Source organism: Dasypus novemcinctus, chromosome 6, assembly GCF_030445035.2.
Source record: "Dasypus novemcinctus isolate mDasNov1 chromosome 6, mDasNov1.1.hap2, whole genome shotgun sequence".
Classification (NCBI taxonomy): Eukaryota; Metazoa; Chordata; class Mammalia; order Cingulata; family Dasypodidae; genus Dasypus; species Dasypus novemcinctus.
This window is the reverse complement of record NC_080678.1, coordinates 2,203,434-2,209,433: the sequence shown is the minus strand read 5'-3', so window position 1 is coordinate 2,209,433 and position 6,000 is coordinate 2,203,434.

The following is a 6,000-nucleotide window of genomic DNA, read 5'->3' as shown; positions in this document are numbered from 1 at the left end:
TACAAAAGTGGGAGAGCAGGTGGACATCATGCTGACTCATTCTCCTTACCATGGTGTCTATAGCATGATGGATGGGCTTAGATTTATCAGGGCAGACATCATTAGGTTATAGTGAGGCTATGTGGCATTTAAGAAAATAGCTGGTTATAATGATGAGGTAAGGAATTCTGTTGCAGTAGTTATTACCCTTATTTTTGTTAAGTCCTCAATCTTGAAGAATTTAGGGAGATGGCTGCTCTGGCTATTTAAGATTTTGAAGAAGGTATATATTATGGGACAAAGGAGTGCACATGTTTTACTTGTAGTACCTGGTTGTTGTTACTGGAGGAGCTAGTAGATTTGGGTTTCTGGCCTTAACTTGCACAGGAAAAATCTGGAAGCTTTACGTCTGAGAAATAAACTTGACAAATAGAATGAAAGTTATAGGTTTAAATAAAACAAGTCAGATTATGATTAGGGGACTTAAAAGTGAATATAACCATGCTATTTGGAGAAAAGGTTTTTATAGATTCCCAAGTAGAGCTTGCTGAGGTGGTGTTTGTTTCACATAGCAACATGGTTTTTTGAAGGTGTCCAGATGTTCATAGGGTTTTCAGGAAGACTGTTGTTTGATCTTTGCATACTTTGGCATTTTATGATATCTGTGTGAGACTTGCGTAAGAGTATTCTCCGAAATGACCTCTCAACTCCTTACCAAATCTCTTACCACAAAAACTTTATTTCTTTTAACATTTCACCCTTTTAATCAAGGTCTTTCTCCAAGAGCATTGCTGATCTAACATTTGATAATAATCTCTCAGGTTCAGGGATGCTCCTCCCTGGAAGTCATATCCCATGCAGGGGAAAGGGTAGTGAGTGTATTTGTAGAGTTTGACTTAAAAGTAGACCACATTTGAGCAACAAAGAGGTTTTCAAGGAGTTGCCATTCGGCATTAATTATAATTAGTCTTAGTATTTTTATTGCAGAAATAAAGGTCACAATTGCAAGCTTCAAAATTGAGGGCTTGGTTAATTAGCATATTTTCTTTTATGAGGTAAGGCTTATGTCTCTTTGTTATAAGTTTAAATGGGATAATTAATGGTTTCCAAAACGAATGGTTCTTTCTTTTACACCTTGCAAAGCTCCTTGATCACAGATTCAGTAAATTTGATGCACATATTGCTTGAGAGAGTAGAAAGAATTCCCTAAGTGGGGAAGTTTAATCATTTTTTAGCTAATGTGAGTACAGTAGTTTCTGACAAGGAAAGGACTCTTTGCATCTAGAAAATAGACATATGACAAAAAGGACACATTCATATCTTGAAGAATTCTTTAGTTGTAAAAAGTTCATTTGAAGGTATCTATGAAAAGCCTTGTCAATTGAGGCACTTGAACTTATTCTACCTTTACATTTTTACCAGTGATATTTTAATAGACAGGTAGGATATAATATATATACTTACCCTGCTTCTCAGATAAATTACATTTTTTGTGAAAGATGAAACTCTGACTTGCAGCTGACATATGCATTTTAGAGAAGTATCAGAAAAACAACATAATTGACAAAAAGGGGTTGTTTCTGTGACATGTAATATTTTTCTAGGAATTACTAAAAGTATAATGAATAAAATCAAACTGATAGCATGCATATTAATATCAAGACATATTATCCATAGTGAAAATACAGATAAATCTCTAAGCATTCTGTATAATTTTAAATATGCATATGAATAGTATTTTACTCATATAAATTCTAATAGCATAAAGGTATAAATCCCTTTTAAGGTGACTTTCCCATGCAATTAATAACATTGCAAATGAACCTGATTATTTCTAGCACCTCTACTTTTACTGGTGAAGGGATAAATCCTTTGTGATTCTCTAGTGTCCTCCTGGAAAATTCCAAAGTCATTTTGAAATAAAAAAGACATTTTTCAGGGCATGCCATTGAAAAGGCAAGATGATAAAAACTGTCAGATTTGCAATCTTAACATCTCTTTCTTTTTCTTTTCCTGAGTTTTGATAGGTAGGAGAAGGAGGGACCACAGATTCCTAAGTACTCTTACTTGGAATTGTTGAAACCTTTTCAAAGACTACTTTGTTTATTTACATGAAGATGTAAAAAGTACATTTTGTTGGTTTTATAGCAACTCTGTTTGCTTTAGAGCAGGGTTCAGCAAACTACTCTCCCCAGGACAAATTTGGCCTGTCTTCTGTTTTTGTATGGTCTCTGAGATAAAAATGGTTTTATAGATGAACAGTTGCCTCTGATTTGATGACAGGTAAGAATAACTTTGAACATCAATTCAGTAGACTGTTACCTCTCAATAAAAATTTCTTCTCATTAAAAGACATATATTGTCCCAGGCTGGGGGAAGGTAAAGCCTGGGGATGGGCCTCCCTGGCACTGAGGGATTACTACCAAGTACCAGCTGATGATGTAACTAGAAAATGACCTAGAATAAAAGGGTCAACTCAGACCAGCAGAATGTCTCAGTCTACATGTAATATCAGGTGTTAAAAATGTTTTTGGGCCTTGAATAAAGGGGAGAAATGGAAAGGACAAATGAGTTTATATGGCTATAAGTCTCCAAAAAAGAGTCAGGTCATCAGAGGGGTCATCCTTATGCACACCTCATCAGGGTCCCAGAAACAACCAAAGTAGACACAAGCCCAGGTGTTGGTTCTTCTGAGGGTTACAAAGACCCACAGGTTCTGTGGTCATGGCAGATGGAGTTCAGTGACATGTCAGTTGGCCCTACTTTAGAGTTTGTGTTCCTGAGTGTGATGGAGTTGGACTCAGATGTGATCTTTTTTCACAAGCCTCTCCTGTTACTTTTACTGGACTTGTGGTTGGTGCTGGAGTTTGGTGTATACTCAGGGGACCTGAATCTCTGGACTGTCCATGTGATAGCCAGACCCTGAACCTCAACAGACTTGCAAATCTTACCCTCTGGTTTATTGAACTTACCCCAGCCACCTAACAGGGAGGTGAAGAAGGTCAACCATCACATCAGGGAGCCAAGAGTTGCCTACAACTGCAAGCAGAATTGCATCCATCATCCATGTGGAATCTAAGCCCTGTCTCGATATAGAGGTGGAGTGGATATAACCATCCCAGGGTCCACAGGATGGAGGAATAGATTATGGATTAGAGTGCACTTACTGATATTCTATTCTGGACCTATTATGATTAGTAATGGAAGAAAATGCTGCAGTGATGTGGAGAAAGTGGCCACAGTAACTGCTGAGGGTAGGGAGAGGGAAGAAGAAATATGATGTGAGGGCATTTTCAGGACTTGGAGTTGTCCTGGGTGGTACAGCAGGGACAGATGTTGGACATGGTATGTCCTGCCATGGCCCACTGGGTGGCCTGGGGGAAATTGTAAACTATAATGTAAACCATTTTTCATGTGGTGCAGCAGTGCTCAGAAATGTATTCACCAAATGCAATGAATGTCCCGTGATGATGAAAGAGGTTGTTTATATGGGAGTAGTGGGGTGAGGGGGGTGGAGGTATATGGGGACCTAATTTTTTTTAATGTAACATTAAAAATAAATAAATAAAGACAAAAAATAAAAGACATGTATTACAAAAATGTATACTCAACTGCTTAATAGCACAATTTGAATATCAATAAAATTGTGGAAAATTTTTTTAAAGCTGTCAAATTTGAACATTATGTTGAACAGGAAAGTGTGTCATTGTGAACCAATATTTTGTTCTCTATTTCACTAAAGTTAAGAAAAATATAGTTTTTTTAAATGTGAGACGTCTATTTTTCTAAAACCATAAAGGAAAATATTCAACATAAAAGTCAATGACGATATTCTTCTTTGTCTTCTAGATATTGATTCTTTGTCTTCTAGGCAGAATACTCAAATGGTAATAAAAATACATAAAAATTATATCCTCTCACTAAAAGCAGACTGATAGTCCAAGAAAACATCATTTTAACAGAGAGAAAGCAAACTTTAATTTTTCATGAATATTCTGTTCTATATGAAAGCTCTTACAATTTTATAATTGGAGATATCTGGGACTTCCCCTTGACCCTGAGAAAAGTTGCAAAAGGAAAAAGTTGCAAAAGAGACCTCGTGGCCAAGATCTCTCGGGCTTTCTTAGAACCAGGGTGTTTATGGGTGGGGTCTCATGGCCATGTTGTCTGCCAATCATGTTCTCTCTTTTTTTTAATTTTTTTAAAAATTTATTTCCCCCCTCCCTGACTCATGTTCTTTTTGACAGGATATCTTCCCTCATCTTTCCTGTACTAACCTGCCTCAACTCCCCCCTTAGAGAGTTTAGACCCTTATTCTTAAAGAGGAGCTGAAGGGTGATGCTCATTCTTCTGTAGCTGCTTCCAGCTGGTTAGGGGGAGTAGACCCTGCCTGACAGTGTAAAACCCTCTGGCTATTTTACTATAGTTGAGGGAAGATGGGACCAGCCCTGTGGCTGAAACTGGATGAAATCACCATGTACTAATATCTTGTTCTGTAAGGCATTGATTCTGTAAGAAATAAATTTAAAATATGTGATAGATGGTCCTATTAAATTATAAAGGAGATGGTGCTAGGCAGGCTCCAAAAGGGGCAAGCCATGACATAATGGACCATGAGGGCAAGAAAGACCATGCACCTTCAGAGCCTTCATTTTCCCATGCTGTTCATGGGAAAGAGCATTCACCCTAACAAGACAAAATTATGACAAGCAAAATAGAGACAGTACTTAGGATAGACATACTTTTATCATTTGGCATGTTCATTAACTACTTAGAAAATGAATTAGGTTTACCAGGACTTTTAACATGTTCAATATCCTTCTGCTTATGATCTAGAATAGAAGAGATATTATCATAATCATCAAGTATATAGGTACAGCACTTAATATTAATCAATACACAAATCAATGCACAAGTTCCTCTTTGATCTGCAGTTAAGAGATCTAAGCTTCAAGTTTGCAATACTATACATGTTGACTGTTCATGGGAGAAGACCATAATGACAATTGTTAGTTTAAGTTACACTCCCATTACTCTGGTAATTATTACTCCACCTGGTATGTCCTTCATGCAATCTGAATGCTGCAATACCATTGATCATAGAGAGAAACTAGAAAGGTAGGCTCCAATGCTTCACCAAACTGGTGCATAGCACCCTTCAGCTCTATGAAACAGAGACAGAGACAATATCCATTTTACATTTGTCCACCTCAAGTCATTGCCAGCTGTGTCAGCAGTCTGAAATTACAACATACTCTCCATCTACTTCAGGAGCATGTCTAGGTGTGGTAGATACATTCATTGTTTTAGGGGTCAGTGAACAACCTAGCCAATAACTCAAATGGGGAGGCACACACATTGTACTGAATGCCTGGCTTGAATATATAAGAGAGTTTGAAAATATTAAAACTGTCTTAATTTTTATGCATTTATGTACTTTCTGAATACTTCCAATAAAGCTAATAACATATTAAATGAGCTTAATTATTTTTAATACTTTACTTTTACTTCTACACCTTTATTATGATGACACTAACAAGTATTTTACTCTAGCAGTACAGGAGAAACTACTTTCTCCATTATTTTATGAAAACTGAAGATCCAAAATGTAATCAAGATTATCTTTCCTTACCACCAATTTAATATGCAATTTGAGGTGGACTTTGGCAGGTTTCCCTTTTAACAAGTTACTTTTTATTATTATTATCAGCTTAAATTTCTAATTAATAATGACTTCCTGGAATTAACAATTTAAGTACTTCAGTTGAGAAGATGCATTTACACACTTCTCATAATCAACCATAACCACATAAATGACTTATTTACTTTTAAATAAGCTTTTTAAATTACAGTTGGCAACCACTGAAATCCGAATTTATCCATTTAAAAGTCTTGTCTTACATTCTTCATTTGTTCTGTGAAAAGTTGTCATTTCACATGAGAATATAGCTACAGTTAATTAAACAGATCCTTGATGTTTTCATCTTAAAGTTTTAATACATATAATACTAATTTATTTAA